The sequence below is a fragment of the Amblyraja radiata genome, chromosome 8 (assembly GCF_010909765.2).
Source record: "Amblyraja radiata isolate CabotCenter1 chromosome 8, sAmbRad1.1.pri, whole genome shotgun sequence".
NCBI lineage: Eukaryota > Metazoa > Chordata > Chondrichthyes > Rajiformes > Rajidae > Amblyraja > Amblyraja radiata.
The window spans coordinates 2,724,635-2,743,053 of NC_045963.1; the positions used below are offsets into that span (position 1 = coordinate 2,724,635).

An 18,419-nucleotide genomic window follows, 5' to 3' on the forward strand; every position below is an offset into this window, starting at 1 on the left:
ATATCATAGTCAAAGCCCCCGGCGGGCGATGCCAATTGTCCCGCGGCCATTAAAGCCACGCCGGGCGATCCATTACCTCTGACACCCGTATCAATCAAGAATCTATCAATCTCCTCCTGAAAAATGTCCATTGACTTGACCTCCACAGCTGTCTGTGGCAATGAATTCCACAGTTCACCACCCTCTGACTTAAGAAATTCCTGCTCATCTCCTTCCAAAAGGAATGTCTTTTAATTCTGAGGCTATGGCCACTGGTCCTAGACTCTCCCACTAGTGGAACCATCCTCTCCAAATCCACTTCATCCAGGTTTTTACCAGGCTGGGACAGACGGCAACAGCTTCACACCATGTCCCAAAGCTTGTGTCCTGTCCTCCATCACCCAAGGCAGCAGAGACATTATAGGAGAGGGCAAGCACTCTAACAAAGTAGCTCACGATGGTTTGGGTAGCATTCAGGAATGTCTATGCATGGCACATCATGAATATTACTGAAGAACGGTCTTGACCCGAACTATAATCTATACCTTTTCTCCAGAGATGCTGCCTGACCCACTGAGTTACTCCAGCACTCTGTGACATGTCACCTATCCATGTTCTCCACAGATGCTGCCTGACTCACTGAGTTACTCCAGCACTCTGTGATATGTCACCTATCCATGTTCTCCACAGATGTTGCCTGACTCGCTGATTTACTCCAGCATTCTGTGAAACGTCGCCTATTCATATTCTCCGCAGATGCTGCCTGACCCGCTGAGTTACTCCAGCACTTTGTGTCTATTTTCCCTTCACCCATCTGCCCAAGCCCACTCTCCCCCTCCTTTCCTATGTTTCTTTCCACCCATAAACCTCTCTCTGCCTTTACATTTCACTCCTCTTTCAAATCTGCTCTACTTATCTACATGCATTTTTCTTCTTCACTTTTTAGTCATAGAATGATGCAGTGTGGAAACAGGCCCTTCAGCCCAACTTGCCCACACCGACCGACATGTCCCATCTACACTAGTCCCACTCACACGCGTTTGGCCCATATCCATCTAAATCTGTCCTATCCCTGTACGTGTCCAAATGTCTCTTAAACATTAGGATAGTCCCAGCCTTAACTACCTCCTCTGGCAGCTCGTTACATACACCCAGCACCATTTGTGTGAAAAAGCTACCTCTCAGATTCCTGTTAATTTCTGAAATATTGGTCATAAATTTGGTGCAAAAATGCTCCAAAACAAGGCTCAGAATGGATCAGAGAGCATCTAAAACCCCTGAGCTTCCAGGGTCCTTAAGCAGGCCCTGGACCCCGGCATCGAGGGACTTCACGCTTCGCGCTCGTGATGTGTGCAGCGCACACATTATTTCACATTAAGTTTTTTGTAATCCTGTCAAGCCACCACCCTTTTTGAAAAGCTTCGTACAGGCCTGTCTAAAGCCATCTCGGTCTGTGTTTTCTTCACCACCATTTCAGAATATTTTGCCCCTTGCTTAGCGGTCTTTCTCCCTCCTTCTTTCCCCACAGCCCATCTATACCAACAATCTGTTGCATTCCTAAGTTCATAATTACATAGTCGGCTCCACATAGTCACCATCCACTTTGCCAATCACCGGAACAAGATAGACATAAAAAGCTGGAATAACTCAGCGGGACAGGCAGCATCTCTGGATAGAAGGAATGGGTGATGTTTTGGGTCGAGACCCGTGTTCAGACTCATCACCAGAACAATCTCCATCTTGCTTCACTTTGCCTACATTTCTAAACTGTTAATAACAAAAAATAGGATCAAGTGTAAACCATTCAACTCTGCGTGCCGTAAATCAGGATCATGGTCTTTATCTATGTCATCTTCCTGCACTAGATACTCGTAATATGCTGGAGTAACTCTTTTTTCTAGTTTAGGGGGTTTTGTTTTTCTCTTTTTTCTCTTTTTATCCTTTTGTTTTTATATATACGTTCTCTTTTAAACATTTAACTATATGTCTATGTTCAATGTGTATTTTGACACTGGACTCATATTTAGGTTATACCTGTTATTAATGTAATCCTGATCCCTATCTATCAATATCATTGTTATGTTTATCATAATTTTTTTATTTTGTTTTTGTTTTTTGTTTTTGAAAAAAACGAATAAAAAGATTTTAAAAGAAAGGAGTAACTCAGCGGGTCTGACAGCATCTCTGGAGAAAAGGAATAGGTGATGTTTCAGGTCGAGACCCTTCTTCAGGCTGTTTTCCTGCACTGTCAGCTTGTTGTCCTTACCTAACTCATTACCAAAACATGCTCCATGATAATCCCCATCACTGACTGGTACCCAACCAGGATGAATTCTCAGCCCCTAACTAGACTCCTACTTACTATAAGACCCTATACTTACTACCAAATTCTGCTCGAACATCATTTCACAATGTTCCTATGACACCAGCTATGACAGTGGACAGGATCTTGAACAATGATGAGATGGAGTACAGGAAGGAGATGGAGAGGTTAGTTTAGAGATACAGCGCGGAAACAGACCCTTCGGCCCACCGTGTCCGCGCCGACCAGCGATCCCCGCACACTAACACTATCCTACACCCACCAGGGACAATGTTTACATTTACCAAGCCAATTAGCCTACTAACCTGTACATCTTTGGAATATGGGAAGAAACGGAAGATCTCGGAGAAAACCCATGCAGGTCACGGGGAGAACTGGGTATTGAGTAATGAGGAAGGGTTAGTTAGCAGTCTTGTTGTGCTTGGCCCCTTGGGCAAGAGTGACCATAATATGGTTGAGTTCTTCATTAGGATGGAGAGTGACATTGTTAATTCAGAAACAAGGGTCCTGAACTTAAAGAAAGGTAACTTTGAGGGTATGAGATGTGAATTGGTCAAGATAGACTGGCAATTGATTCTTAAAGGGTTGACGGTGGATATGCAATGGAAGGCATTTAAAGACTGCATGGATGAGCTACAACAATTGTTCGTCCCAAATTGGCAATAGAATAAATCAGGGAAGGTAGTGCATCCGTGGATAACAAGGGAAATCAGGGATAGTATCAAAACAAAAGATGAAGCATACAAATTAGCCAGAAAAAGCAGCCTACCAGAGGACTGGGAGAAATTCAGAGTCCAGCAGACGAGGACAAAGGGCTTAATTAGGAAAGGGAAAATAGATTATGAAAGAAAACTGGCAGGGACATAAATACTGATTGCAAAAGTTTTTATAGATATGTGAAGAGAAAAAGATTAGTTAAAACAAATGTAGGTCCCTTGCAGTCAGAAACAGGTGAATTGATCATGGGGAACAAGGACATGGCAGACCAATTGAATAACTACTTTGGTTCTGTCTTCACTAAGGAAGACATAAATAATCTGCTGGAAATAGCAGGGGACCGGGGGTCAAATGATGCAGGAACTGAGTGAAATCCAGGTTAGCCGGGAAGTGGTGTTAGGTAAATTGAATGGATTAAAGGCCGATAAATCCCCAGGGCCAGATAGGCTGCATCCCAGAGTACTTAAGGAAGTAGCCCCAGAAATAGTGGATGCATTAGTGATAATTTTTCAAAACTCTTTAGATTCTGGAGTAGTTCCTGAGGATTGGAGGATAGCTAATGTAACCCCACTTTTTAAAAAGGGAGGGAGAGAGAAAACGGGGAATTACAGACCTGTTAGTCTAACATCGGTAGTGGGGAAATTGCTAGAATCAGTTATTAAAGATGGGACAGCAGCACATTTGGAAAGTGGTGAAATAATTGGACAAAGTCAGCATGGATTTATGAAAGGTAAATCATCAAGCACGAAGCTGGGGGGCAGTGTTGGCTGTGAGGAGGATGCTAGGTGGCTGCAAGGTGACTTGGATAGGCTGGGTGAGTGGGCAAATGCATGGCAGATGTAGAATAATGTGGATAAATGTGAGGTTATCCACTTTGGTGGCAAAAACAGGAAAGTAGACTATTATCTGAATGGTGGCCGATTAGGAAAAGGGGAGATGCAACGAAACCTGGGTGTCATGGTACACCAGTCATTGAAAGTAGGCATGCAGGTGCAGCAGGCAGTGAAGAAAACGAATGGTATGTTAGCATTCATAGCAAAAGGATTTGAGTATAGGAGCAGGGAGGTTCTACTGCAGTTGTACAGGGTCTTGGTGAGACCACACCTGGAGTATTGCGTACAGTTTTGGTCACTTAATCTGAGGAAATACATTCTTGCCATAGAGGGAGTAGAGAGAAGGTTCACCAGACTGATTCCTGGGATGTCAGGACTTTCATATGAAGAAAGACTGGATAGACTCGGCTTGTACTCGCTAGAATTTAGAAGATTGAGGGGGGATCTTATAAAAACTTACAAAATTCTTAAGAGGTTGGACAGGCTAGATGCAGGAAGATTGTTCCCGATGTTGGGGAAGTCCAGAACAAGAGGTCACAGTTTAAGGATAAGGGGGAAATCTTTTAGGACCGAGTTGAGGAAAACATTTTTCACACAGAGAGTGGTCAATCTCTGGAACTCTCTGCCACAGAAGGTAGTTGAGGCCAGTTTCTTTGGCTATATTTAAGAGGGAGTTAGATGTGGCCCTTGTGGCTAAAGGGATCAGGGGATATGGAGAGAAGGCAGGTACAGAATACTGAGTTGGATGATCAGCCATGATCATATTGAATGGCGGTGCAGGCTCGAAGGGCAGAATGGCCTACTCCTGCACCTATTTTCTATGTTTCTATGTACAAACTCCGTACAGATAAGCACCCGTAGTGGGGATCGAACCCGGGTCTCCAGCGCTGCATTCGCTGTAAGGCAGCAACTCTACTGCTGCGCCACCGTGACTGAGAGCTTCGTAACATGGTGTCAAGTCAGCAACCTCTCCGTCAATATCAGTACGACGGAGAAACAAGGTGCTGTGCATGACCCATCAGCATCAATGATGCTGGACTGGAGATGGTCATGACCTTAACGTTCCCGAGCATAAATATCACCACTCATTTGTCTTGGACCATCCGCATTGAAGCCAGAGCCGAGAGAGCACACTGACTTCTCGATTTCCTCCGAGGACCTGAGGAAGTTCGGCATGTGTCCAACAGCTCTTTATTTCTACAGGTACGCCGCAAAAAGCATCCTGTCGGGATGCATCACAGCTTGGATTGGTAACAACTCTGCCAAGTCCGCAGGAAATTGCAGAGAGTTGTGGATGTAGTCCATTCCATTGCACAAACCCGTCTCCTCCTCCATCCAATCTATCGACAATTTGCTGTGCCTTGGGAAAGCAGCCATCAGAATCAAGGGTCTCGACCCGAAACGTCACCTATTCATTCTCTCCAGAGATGCTGTCTGACCCACTGAGTTACTCCAGCTTTTTGTGTCTATCTACGGAATCGAGGACATCACAGTCATTCCCACTTCTCCCCTTGGCGGCATGGTGGAGCAGCGGTTAGAGTCACTGCCTGCCAGCACTTGCAGTGCCGGAGACCAGGGTTCGATGCTGACTACGGGTGCTGTCTGTACATAGTTTGTACCTTCTCCCCGTGACCACGTGGGTTTTCTCCGAGATCTTCGGTTTTCTCCCACACTCCAAAGACGTACAGGTTTGTAGGTTAATTGGCTTGGTAAATGTAATAATTGTCCATTGTGTTTGGGTAGTATTAATGTGCTGGTCGGTGTTGACCCGGTGGGCCGAAGGGCCTGTTTCTGCGCTGTATCTCTAAACTAAACTAGAACTAAACTCTCTCCCATTGGGCAGAAGATATGTAAGCCTCAAAGCACGTGTTTCAGGATCAGCTTCCTGTTCCTGTTTCAGGAACAGCTTCTTCCCTGCTGTTATCAATCTACTGAATGGTCCTTTCATAAGCTATGTCGTCCCGATCTCCCAACATTTCTCATTGCGGTGCTTAGACTTTTAAAAAACCTGCACGTCTTGCTGTGACAGTAACGCTATAATGTTGTTACAACATCTTCTGCACTTTTCTCCTTGCACCTTAAATATTTAAGGTACTATTTTGAGCCAGAATCCAGAACATCGTTCATAACTGCGGTTTTTATTTGGGTAATGTGACCAACCAGGGTGTGTATGAGTGTTGCTGGAATAACAATCTCGCTCTCAACATTTCAAAACCAAAGAGCTGATTGTTGACTTCAGGACGTTGATAGACCATGAACCTGTCTCTCAATCGGGGCTCCCCGGAACACGAGGGTTCCGCGAGAGGTCGCTCGGGGTTCCGAGTGAAATGGGGACAAATAGGCTAATCATATGTAAATGCATTTTAGTCACTTTTGTGTTTAATTTCATATTCGTAATTTTGTTATACACGTACGGCATATTCTTGGAAAATTCTTGGGTATGGGTAAAGTCTTCAACCTGTTATCCCCCCCCCCCCCCCCCTCCTCTCTCCCCACCCTGTCTCCCCCCCCCCCCCCCCCCCCTCTACACCCCTCCACCACCCCCCGTGTGTGTGGGGGGTGGTTAGTGTGTGTGTGATGCCACAGGCCCCCCTGCCCCGCAACCGTGCGTTGAGGGGATGGGACCCAACGGGTCCACCTTGGTTCCGCAAGGGTAAAAAGGTTGAGAAACGCTGCTCTAAATTGTACAGTAGAGAGCATCATAGCTTTGTCCGGAAGCTTGAATGCTCAAGAACACAGGAGGCTGCGGAAAGCGGTGGACGTTGCTTAGTCCATCACAGGTATTGATCTGCCCACCATTGAAGGGATCTACATGAAGTGCTGGCTCAAGAAGACAGTTAATGCCATCAAAGACCTTCACCATCTTGACAACAGACTCATCTCACTGTTACTATCGGAAAGAAGGTATAGGATCCTGAGAACCACTACATCCCGGCTCAAGAACACGCTTCTTCCCATCCACTGCCACGTTCTCTAACCACACTGTACAACTTTATCCACAGCCCCATCTATCTCAGTACTGAACCACCATGGACTTTGTATAAGTGGTTGCTCATCACACTACAGTTTTTCCTGTTATGATTTGCTTACATAATATAATCATAATCATACTGTATTAGCCAAGTATGTTTTGCAACATACGAGGAATTTCATTTGCCGTACAGTTATACCAATCAAAAAGCAACAGGACACACAAAATACATTTTAACATAAACATCCACCACAGTGACTCCTCCACATTCCTCACTGTGATGGAAGGCGAAAAAAGGTTCAATCTCTCCCTTCTATGTCCTCCAGTGATCGGGGGCCTCGAGCCTTCCGTTGACGGGATGATCTTACCGTAGCTGGCGACGGGCCTTCATCGTCGGGGCGATCAAGCTCCTGCATCGGGGGGGAAATCTCAGCACCCCCGCGCCAGGAGTTCTACCCCTGTATCGGGACTTGTCGAACGTTGTGCGGCTTTTGGTCTCAATCCGAAACCACGAGCTCCTCAATGGTGAAATCCGCAGGCCGCGGTTGGAGAGTTGATCCCAGGCAAGGGATCGGCTCCGATGGTAAGTCCACGCCCCGCGGTGGGGCTCAAAGTCAGTCCCAAGCAAGGCCGCCAGCTCCATAATGTTAGGCCGCAGAATGACCGGATATACGACCCGGAAAACAATCGCATCTCCGGCAAGGTAAGAGATTAAAAAAAAGTTTCCCCCGACCCCCTCCCCCCACCCCCCACATAAAACAAACCAGAGAACATTAACACAAACTTTTAAAACACACTAAAAATTAAAAAAAAGACAAAGGACAGACAGACTGCAGGCGAGGCTGCCATCGAAGCGCCACCCGGTGGAATTAAGTGCAATATTCTCATCATATGAGAAATATAAAATAAACAATAATACCATAAATTACTTGATCTGTGTAGGACGGAACCACAGATGCTGGTTTAAAAGGAAGATAGACACAAAAAGCTGGAGTAACTCAGTGGGTCAGACAGCATCTCTGGAGAGAAGGAAAAGTTGATGCTTCTGATCGAGACCCTTCGTCAGACTGTTGTGTTAATGTGCCTGTAAAAGCTGCAACAAGCAAGAATTTAATTCTTCCATCTCTGGTGCACATGGCAATTTAGCACTGGGCTCATGATGCCTTTTCCCCCAATATCTATCTTTGTTTTGAATGAACTTAAAGTGAGCCTCCACAGCTTTCTGGGGTCGGGATCGATGAAGATTCGCTGTCTGATGGATGAAGAAATGTCTCATCTCAGTCTACAATGGCTTAGCCATTATCCTGAGACTGTGACTTCAGTAGAAACTCTTCCCTGAAGAAACATCTTCCCTGCTTTCATAAATTGACTGATCCCATAACGAGATCTTTCTCATGCTTAAAATTCTGGAAAATATTACAAGGTTACTCAATCATTCTGCAAAACCACCATCCCTGGAAATAGTCTTGTGAATCTTTGCATTGGTATTTCTGCCATAAGTATATATTTTTGTTGGGTTAGATGAACATAAAGTATTATGGTCAAAAGTGATGGGAGCAGAATTAGGCCATTCGGCCCATCAAGTTGACCGCCATTCAATCATGGCTGATCGATCTCTCGTAATCCCCATCCAGCCTTCACCTCATAACTCTTGACACCCGTACAAATTAGAATCTATCTATCTCTGCCGTAAAAATATCCATGGATCAAAACTGTACACAATACTTAAGGGACCTCACCTACATAATGTATCAAAGATATGCTCCAAGCTTGCATGAAAAGGTTTGGAGTCTGCACTGACTAATGGGATTATTGGCCGATGGGCAAAGTGGAAAAGGAGCATACAGATGGTATTGATGCTATAGGGGTGCAGACAAGCATAACATAACTGGCAGACAGTGCACCTATGTGCAAGACTCCCACCCACCTCTCCCATCTGTGAACAAGTGTGCTGGCCCTGCACTGACTTGATCAATCAACTCGGAGCCAACAATACTGCAGTGGAGATAAGTCATTCTCTATCCCAACGGATTACGGTCGTAAGGTCATAAGTGATAGCAGCAGATTTAGGCCACTCGGCCCATCACTAACACTATCCTACACACTCGGGACAATTTTTATATTTATACCAAGCCAATTAACAATTTGGAGTGTGGGAGGAAACCAAAGTTCATGGAGAAAACCAACATGGTCATAAGTAATAAGCGCAGAATTGGGCCATTTGGCCCATCAAGTCTACTCCGCCATTCAGTCATGGCTGTTCAATCTCTCCCTCCTAACCCCATTCTCCTACCTTATCCCCATAACCCCTGACACCCGTACTAATCAAGAATCTAGGCAAAAAAGTAACTATGATAAAGGAAACAGGCCATTTAGCTGTTTGTAGGGTGAAAACGAGAAGATAGTGTGAATTGGGTGGGGGAGGGATAGAAAGAGAGAGAGAGGGAATGCTGAGGCTATCTGAAGTGAGAGAAATCAATATTCATACCACTGGGCTGTAAGCTGCCCGAGCAAAATATAAGATGCTGTTCCTCCAATTTGTGTTTAGCCTCACTCTGACAATTGAGGAGACTGAGGACAGAAAGGTCTGTGTAGGAATGGGAAGGAGAATTAAAGTATCCAGCAACCGGGAGATCAGGTAGGTTCAGGCGGGCTGAGTGAAGGTGTTCAGTAAAACGATCGCCCAGTCTGCGCTTGGTCTCGCCGATGTATAAGAGTCCGCATCTTGAACAACGGATACAGTAGATGAGGTTGGAGGAGGTGCAAGTGAACCTCTACCTAACCTGAACGGACTGTCAGGGTCCCTGGACAGAGTCGAGGGAGGAGGTATAGTGACAGGTGTTGCATCTTCTGCGGTTGCAGGGGAAGGTACCTGGGGAGGGTTGTTTTGGGCGGGAAGGGATGAGTTAACCAGGGAGTTGCGGAGGGAACGGTCTCTGCGGAAAGGCGGAAAAGGGTGGCGATGGGTTAATGTAGCTAGTGGTGGGAACTCGTTGGAGGTGGTGGAAATTTCAAAGGATTATGTGTTGAATGCGATGGCTGATGGGGTGGAAGGTAAGTACTAGGGGGACTCTGTCTCTGTTGTGACTAGGGGAGGGGGAGCAAGGGTGGAGCTGCGGGGTACCGAGAAGACACGAGTGAGGGCCTCATCTATGATGGGAGAGGGGAACCCCCGTTCCCTAAAGAATGAGAACATCTCGGATGTTCTTATATGGAACATCTCATCTTGGGCACAGATAGAGGAATTAGTAGGGAATAGAGTTTTTGCAGGAAGCAGGGTGGAAAGAAATTTAGTTGAGATAGTTGTGGGTGTCATTGGGTTTGTAATACACGTCAGTCAATAGTCTATTTCCTGTGATGGAGACTGTGAGATCTCTGCGCCTTTGACTTGGAGGAAGTGGGAGGAGTCAAAGGAGAAGTTGGTGAGAGTGAGGACCAGCTCCGCTGGGCAGAGTGGAATGGTAGTAGAGGAAAATTAGATGGTTCTGCGGTTGAGGAAGAAACGGAGGGCTTTAAGGCCTTCCTGGTGGGGGATGGAGGTGTAGAGTGACTGAACGCCCATAGTAAAGATGAGGAAGTGGGGGCTCGGAAAACTGAAGTCATTATCTCTCATTATTTGTTCTTTATCTCCCCACATCACTGTCTATATCGCTCATCTCCCTTATCCCTAACCAGTCTGAAGAAGGGTCTTGACCCGAAATGTCTCCCATTCCTTCTCTCCAGAGATGCTGCTTGTCCCGCTGAGTACTCCAGCTTTTTGTGTCTATCTTCGGTTTAAACCAGCATCTGCAGTTCCTTCTTACACAAGAATTTATCTATCTCTGGTTTAAAAATATCCATTGACTATTTGGCCTCCACAGTCTTCTGTGGCAAAGAATTCCACAATTCACCACCCTCTGTCTAAAGAAATTCCTTCTCATCCCCTTCCTAAAGGAACGTCCTTTAATTCTGAGGCTACGACCTCTGGACCTGGACTCTCCCACTTGTGGAAACATCCTCTCCACATCCACTCTATCCAAGTCTTTCACTATTCGGTAAGTTTCAATGAGGTCCTCCTCATCCTTCTAAACTCCAGCGAGTACAGGCCCAGTGCCGTCAAACGCTCATATATTAACCCACTCATCCCTTGGATAATTCTTGCGATTAGTGAAGAAGAATAGGAAAAGTCGGCATCCAGCCTTTTATTCTCAAATCCTCTCGTAACGAAGGCCAACATATTATTTGCACCTGTGGTCACTTAGAGTGTTCGTGTCATGGAGTGATACAGTGTGGAAACAGGACCTTCGGCCCAACTCGCCCACACCAGCCAACCAGCTACACTAGTCCCACCTGTCAGCGTTTGGTCCATATCCCTCCAAACCTGTCCCATCCATGTACCTGTCTAAACGTTGGGATAGTCCCTGCCTCAACTACCTCCTCTGCCAGCTTGTTCCATACACCCACCACCCACCCGCTTGTTGCATTGGTATGTGTGTTTCATTGACTGGTGCACTAGCATGCCTAGGTCCCTTTAAATATCAACACCACCCAATCTCTCGTATACAAAAAGCTATTCCATCTATTTCCACATCGTTTTGCATCGAACATGTTCATGTCCATTCACTTAGCTATTCATAAATCCCTTTAAGCTTTCTTCACAGCATTCTCCTTGTTCACTATTCTATCATTGTCTGCAAACTTAAAATGTGATCCTCCCAGCTGAAATGTTGATGCAGAGTGTGAATAACGGGGTCCGAAGCACCAATCTTTGAAAGGATGGCACAGTGATGTAGTGGCGCAGGGTTCGATCCAGACCGGGTGCTGTCTGTCTGTACGGAGTTTGTACATTCTCCCCATGACCTGCGTGGGTTTTCTCCGGGATCTCTGGTTTCCTCCCACACTCCAAATACGTACAGGTTTGTATGTTAATTGGCTTGGTATAATTGTGTTAATGTGCGGGATCGCTGGTTAGTGCGGACTCGGTGGGCCGAAGGTCCTGTCCACGCTGTATCTCTAAACTAAACACAAAAGTTACAAATTAACAACTTAAGTCGGATCCATTCATTGCAATTGTTTCATTTTCTGTCTGTTAAGGTCTTAAACCACATTCTATTTATTCTGATCATAATCATACTTTATTAGCCAAGTATGTTTTGCAACATACGAGGAATTTGATTTGCAATACAGTCAAACCAATCAAAAAGCAACAAGACACACAAAATACATTTTAACATAAACATCCACCACAGTGACTCCTCCACATTCCTCACTGTGGTAGAGGAGTCACCCTTTGTTCTCCCGCGCGTGGTCAGGGGCCTCGAGCCTTCCGTTGACGGGATGATCTTGGCTCCCGTAGCAGGTAGTCCGGGCTGGGAGAACATGGATGGGCAACGTTTCGGATGAGGACCAGCTCCTTTTTTTGTAAACCAGCATCTGCAGTTCCTTGTGTCTACGTTTATGTCCAAGACACATAAATAGATAGAAAGTGGTAATAGTCCAATGAGTCATGTGAGACTCATTGCTAAATTTTCTTGGTCTTCTGAAAAACAGGATGTGAACTGGAATGTGTAGGGAGGAACTGCAGACACTGGTTTAAATCGAAGGTCGACACAAATGCTGGAGTAACTCAACGGGTAGCATCTCAACTTCTTCAAAGATGCTGCCTGACCCGCTGAGTTACTCCAGCATTTTGTGTCTACGTGAACTAGAATCACAGAATCATGGAATGAATACAGCACAGAAGGAGGTCATTCAGCCCGTTGGCTTCATGTCAGCTCTCTGCTAGAGCAGTTCACTGGTCAAACCCCCAACCACAACCATAGAAATGTACAGCATAGAAACAGGTCTTTTGGCCCATTGAGCCCACAGTGACCATTAGTCACCATTTATACTAATCTTACATTAAATTCTTCTTGTGGCACCTCATTCTCATCATCACCAACCCATATTCTATCATTCTATGACACATGTGGGGCAACTTAAGCCTCTGTCCCACTTACCTGTCTTTGGCACGCTAATTACGCGACCTCGTGGTCGCGTTGAGGCGCGACGATCCCTCGAAGGTCGCGTGCGACTTCATTCGACCACACAACCGTCTGGAGCGCGTGGCGTCATTTGAAGATGGACACAAAATGCTGGAGTAACTCAGCGGGACCAGCAGCATCACTGGAGAGAAGCAATGGGTGATGTTTCGTGTCGAGCCTCTTCTTCAGTCTGAAAGAAGGGTCTTGACCCGAAACATCACCCATTGCTTCTCTCCAGAGATGCTGCCGGTCCCGCTGAGTTACTCCTGCATTTTGTGTTTATCTTCAATTTTCTTGGCCCCCGCTCTTTTTTTAAATTTTTTTAATTTTAATTTTAATTTTTATTTATTTTTTTTAATTTATTTTTATTTTTATGAAACTACTTTTATTGTTGACAGTTTACAAACAAACGATCATCAAATTAATATAACGTCAACTTTATCAACAAAACACTCGACCTCCAACGGCGACCAGCATTCACGGAAGGCCTCCAAAGTCCCCATGGACACCGCGTGTTCCCTCTCCAGGGACAGGCGGGCACGGACGTAGACACGGAAAAGGCTCAAGCAATTTAAAAAACACAAACAAAATTATCAAATTAAAATATTAACATTTTTATCTATAATATATTCAACCTCCTGTGGTGACCAGCGTTCACAGAAGGCCTCCACAGTCCCCATGGACACCGCGTGTTCCTTTTCTAGGGACATGCGAGCTCGGACGTAACCCCGGAAAAGGGGCAGGCAGGCGACCGCTGTGCGGCCATCGACTGCCCGCTACCTGGACCCGCGAACGGCCATCTTGGCCAGGCCCAGGAGCAGACCGACAGGGAGACCCCCTCCTCCCTCCCGACCCTCCCCCCTCTGTACCGGGTGCCCATAAATTAATAGCGTTGGACTAAAATGTAGCCAAAACTTGAGGAGCAGCCCTTTCAGATACTCGAACAGTGGCTGCAACCTCTCACACTCTATGTACACATGGAACACGGTCTCTTCCTCACCGCAGAAATGACAAGCAGGGGAAGAGTCCGTGAACCGGCTCAAATACCTATTACAGGCCACGGCTTTGTGCAACACTCTCCACCCCAGGCCCCGATGTAAAGGGGGAGGACTCCCTTGTAGATAGACCTCCACTGGGGACCGCTCCCCTCGTCAGGTGGTAACACGGACCGCCAGGGTGTGTCTGGACGGAAGACGAGGGCGAGGAAGTGGAGAGTGTGCAGGAGCAGCCTGTACAGTACGCGCCTCTCCGCGTCACAGAACGGCACGCTGGGCATCTCGGAAAGGCGGCTCATGTTGCATGGGGCCGGCTCTCGGGGAGGGACCCGGGCCGTGGGCCCTACGAACAATTCCGACTGAGCGGGGGTAAGCTCGTCCGGAATCGCTCCATGCACACGCCTCTCCTCAACACCCACCATCACAGCCACGACACCCCCCTCCCCCTGAGGAGCAGGGCCCTGGCTGAAGGTGACCAAATCCCTGGCCTTCAGGAGGATCACGGTAAAAGCCAGGCAACTCCCGCCTATCCCACCTAGCGCGTCGACTCATGCCCGCTACTGGGAGCCGTGAGCCCTCCTGAAGGCAGCGCCCCTGGCAGGAAAAAATACGTAGCCAGCACGTGCCATTTAGGAGGGTAGTCCGAGTAGACGTACCTCCGCAGGGTCCTGAGTCGGAGAGCTGCCACCTGGGTACGAATACAGACCAGCGCCTGACCACCCTCCTCCAACGGGAGACTCAGAACCCCAGCAGAGACCCAGTGGTTCCTCTCACCCCAGAAGAAGTTGACCAATCTCCTCTGTAACATGGTTATAAAATAAGAGGACGGGACCATAGTGGCCATCCGGTACCACAGCAGAGAGGCCACCAGCTGGTTTATAACTACAGCCCTGCCCCGGTAAGAGAGCACACCAAGTAGGCCGGACCAACGTCCCAGCCGGGCGATCACCTTCGCCTCCAGCTCCTGCCAGTTCGCCGGCCACCCCCCCTCATCGGGACTCAGGTAGACCCCCAGATAGAGGAGGTGCGTGGTATTCCACGCAAAACCTGCCATCTCCTCCGGCAGGGAGTCCACCTGCCACCCACCCACCAAGAGACCAGAACACTTCCCCCAGTTGATCTTGGCGGAGGAACGCTCTGGGAGTAGAAGTGGAGGCGGATCCGGACCGCAACGGCCGTGAGCCCCAGGCTGAATTCGGCGATCGTTTGCCTGCTTCTGCTGCTGTTGGAGGTGAGATGTTGCGTCGTGCCAGGGTCTTGGGCCTGTCCCACTTTGGCCGTCAGTTACGCGACAGGCCGTTGGCGCGCAAAGATTTTGTTCACTACAAAAATTTCGGAGCCCCGCACGATGTCGCGCACAACTACATACCCCTCCGCGCTTCTCAGTGGAACCAGCCCCGTGCAGCCATACGATGCCCGTGCGCCTCAACGCGACCACGTGGTCACGTAATTTGCATGCCAAGGACACGTAAGTGGGACAGGCCCTTAACAGTGGCCAATTAACCTACTATGCAGCATGTAGTTGGGATGGGGGCAGAAACTATACTACTTGCAAGAAACTCCCACAGTCACAAGGAGAGCATTCGAATTCCACACAGAGAGTCCACAAGGTCACGACTGAGCCAGGTCTCTGGTGACGTGAGAAAACGGATCTCCTAGCTCTGTCACTGTTTAATCTTCTAGGTTGCGAGGGACCACGGTGGACTATCTTGAAGGGCAAGCTTTGTATTCTGCTGAAGATAGACAGGAGATGCTGGAGTAACTCAGCGGGACAGGCAGCATCTCTGGAGAGAAGGAGTGGGTGACTTTTTGGTGTTTAGTTTAGAGATACAGTGCGGAAACAGGCCCTTTGGCCCACCGTGTCCGCACCCACCAGTGATCCCCGCACACTAACACTGCCCTACACGCGCTAGGGACAATTTTTTAACATTTACCAAGCCAATTTATCTACATGAATGTATGCCTTTGGAGCGTGGGAGGAAACCGAAGATCTCGGAAAAAAACCCATGCAGGTGATGGGGAGAACGTACAAACTCCATATAGACAGCACCTGTAGTCAGGATCGAACCCGGATCTCCGGCGCTGTAAGGCAGCAACTCTACCGCTGCGCCACTGTGCCCGCCCACTGCTACCCACAGTATTCTGCTACCAGAAGTAAAACGAATGTTCTTATTTCTAAAATTGGACTAATTATGCTTTCTAAATTAAACTCGCAAAATCTTAAAATACTTCTTCGGCAAACTCCATAAAATAAAAAGTTGGCAGTGTGCGTAAAAAAAATAGACACAGAAATGGATTATTCGTCTTATTTAATATCTAATTGAGGTTGCACTTCTATACATAAATGAACAACTCTTTTAGCCAAGAACCACACCTTTGTTTGTGATTCAGGCTGCAATTTTGCTTCTATTTTTAAAAGCCTGTCTACTGAGCCTCGGTGTATGTGGAAATAAGTTCGACCTACAAGGATACAAATTACTTATTTGAACTTAAAAGCGGACGGGCCCAAGTCACTGAAGCCGCTGTTCAGTTAGGACTCTGAAAGCTTTCCTAGTTGAGCTCGTGGTAACTGTGGAATGCAGGGTCATACAACAGCCTAGTCATAGGAGTGTTCCCGGAGGACTGAGAGACATTATGGCAAGCTGTCTGGGGGAATCATTTCAAGCGAGTGGTGGAAAACCACTTTGGTTGGCCTGTATTTTCTCTCTCTCTCTCTCTCTCTCTCTCTCTCGCTTTCTCCACCAATGGAAAAAATTGAGCACGTTGGGGTGTAACTAATGAAAATACATTCAGTGTAGAAAGTATTTCCAGCTTGTAACAGTTGAGCTGTGTGCAATATATTACTCACAAGTTCAACACCAAAGCACTTCATTCACAACTTGGGAGTTGAATCTCAGCTTTTGGAAAAGTAAAGATTTTAAATTTGGGGTAAGAACTAATATCCGAATATAACGCAGAAGGATTATTTTATTTTTGTTCAGATGTGTTATGGAGCAAACTTTGAAAATAGTCAGTTGCGTAGAATGTTTTTTTTTAAAGTAGTTTTTCTTGTCTATTATTTTTTAAATTCTACGTGAGAGACTTCAGAGTATGTATCTGGTAATGGATACTGTAATATTTTTCAGGCAATTATATGTTAAAAATGTATAATTCAGCTTGACAGTTCCTGAGGAGACTTTGTGTAGAGTCAGCATGAAAAACTGAGACTACTGCCCTAAGAATTACCCCAATGTAAATTCCAACTTCAATGTAGTTCAAATTGAAACAAATTGGGTATGGCCGTTGTCATTTGGCAACGGCTCACGTTTGGAGCCAGATGCCTGCCATTATTCCCCCGTTACTAGTGGAAGGTAGTCTCTTCTAGTTCACAAGTATGTAAGATCGTAGTGAGTGATTCTCCTCCCTTTCTGAGGCATATAAGCAATTCTTAAAATGTGGACATTTCAACAAAGCAACTCTTCCACCTAATAATCAGGCAGTGTTAACAGGTGAACTAAATGAAGTAAATTGTTTCCACTAGTGGGAGAGTCTAGGACTAGAGATCATAGCCTCAGAATTAAAGGATGTTCTTTTAGGAAGGAGATGAGGAGGAATTTATTTAGTCAGAGGGCGGTGAATCTGTGGAATTCGCTGCCACAGAAGGCTGTAGAGGCCAAGTTTATGGGATTTTTTAAGGCCGAGATAGATAGATTCTTGATTAGGACGGGTGTCATGGGATATGGGGAGAAGGCAAGAGAATGGGGTTGGGAGGGAGAGATAGATCAGCCATGATTGAGTGGCGGAGTAGACTTGATGGGCCGAATGGTCTAATTCTGCTCCTATCACTTCTGATCTAAATCTCTGTACTGGTGTACACCAATGCCACTGAAGGCTTCTTAAATTCATTGTCAAGGTACAGACTTAAGTTTGCTTTGATAGCTCACTTTTCTTTTCCAGAGTACTTGTCAGTCGCCGCTTATCCCAGGCTGCAGATCTCCTTAGATCTTGTCTCTTCCTTTTGGTCTGCAGAGCCACAAGTTTTCGCTGCAATCAATTGCTGTGAATCCTAAACGATTGACTCTCTGAACAACCTGAGTGGGGATATACCTTCAGGGGCATTAAGCCCCTGTACCACTGTAGGAGCTAATCCACGAGTTCTCCCGAGTTTCCCCTGATTCGAACTCGGAGAATTACGGTAATAGCCGCTCGTAGGTACTCGGGGCGCTCGTGGGCATTTTTCAACATGATGCTCTGTTGAAAAATCTTCACAAGTCTTCACGAGCTTACCGCGTTTCTGCGGTAAGTACCTGCCGTTAGCGTTACGAGCCGCTAAGAGACGTCCCGAGCTCCAACGTACCCGCTACGTACATTCTACGTGCTTACCACGAGTTTGATTTTTTTTTAAACTCGGGAGAGCTCTTGAATTACGTCGTACAGTGGGACAGGGCTTTAAGTCGGGACGTTTTTTCAGCATGGTGAAAAATGTCCATGAGTAGCCCCGAGTACCTACGGCTGGCTATTACCGTAATTCTCCAAGTTTGAATCGAGGGGAAAACTCGGGTGAATTCGTGGTAACTCAGGAAAGTGGGACAGGGGCTTTGGTCAGAAGCACAGTGGAAG

The 18,419-nt window shown here is 46.7% G+C and overlaps 1 protein-coding gene across 3 annotated transcripts in view; it reads left to right on the plus strand.

Moving 5' to 3' along the window:
* tiam2 (TIAM Rac1 associated GEF 2) overlaps positions 1 to 18,419 on the plus strand; it is a 276,975-nt gene that overhangs the window by 109,587 nt on the left and 148,969 nt on the right. Inside the window, exon 1 of one of the 3 annotated variants that reach the window (XM_033025043.1) lies at positions 16,610 to 16,748. The exons of the other annotated variants lie outside the window; for them this stretch is intronic. The gene's annotated coding sequence lies outside the window, so the exon portion shown is untranslated. Of the gene's footprint in view, positions 1 to 16,609; positions 16,749 to 18,419 lie in introns of those variants that run through there. 3 annotated transcript variants of the gene reach the window in all.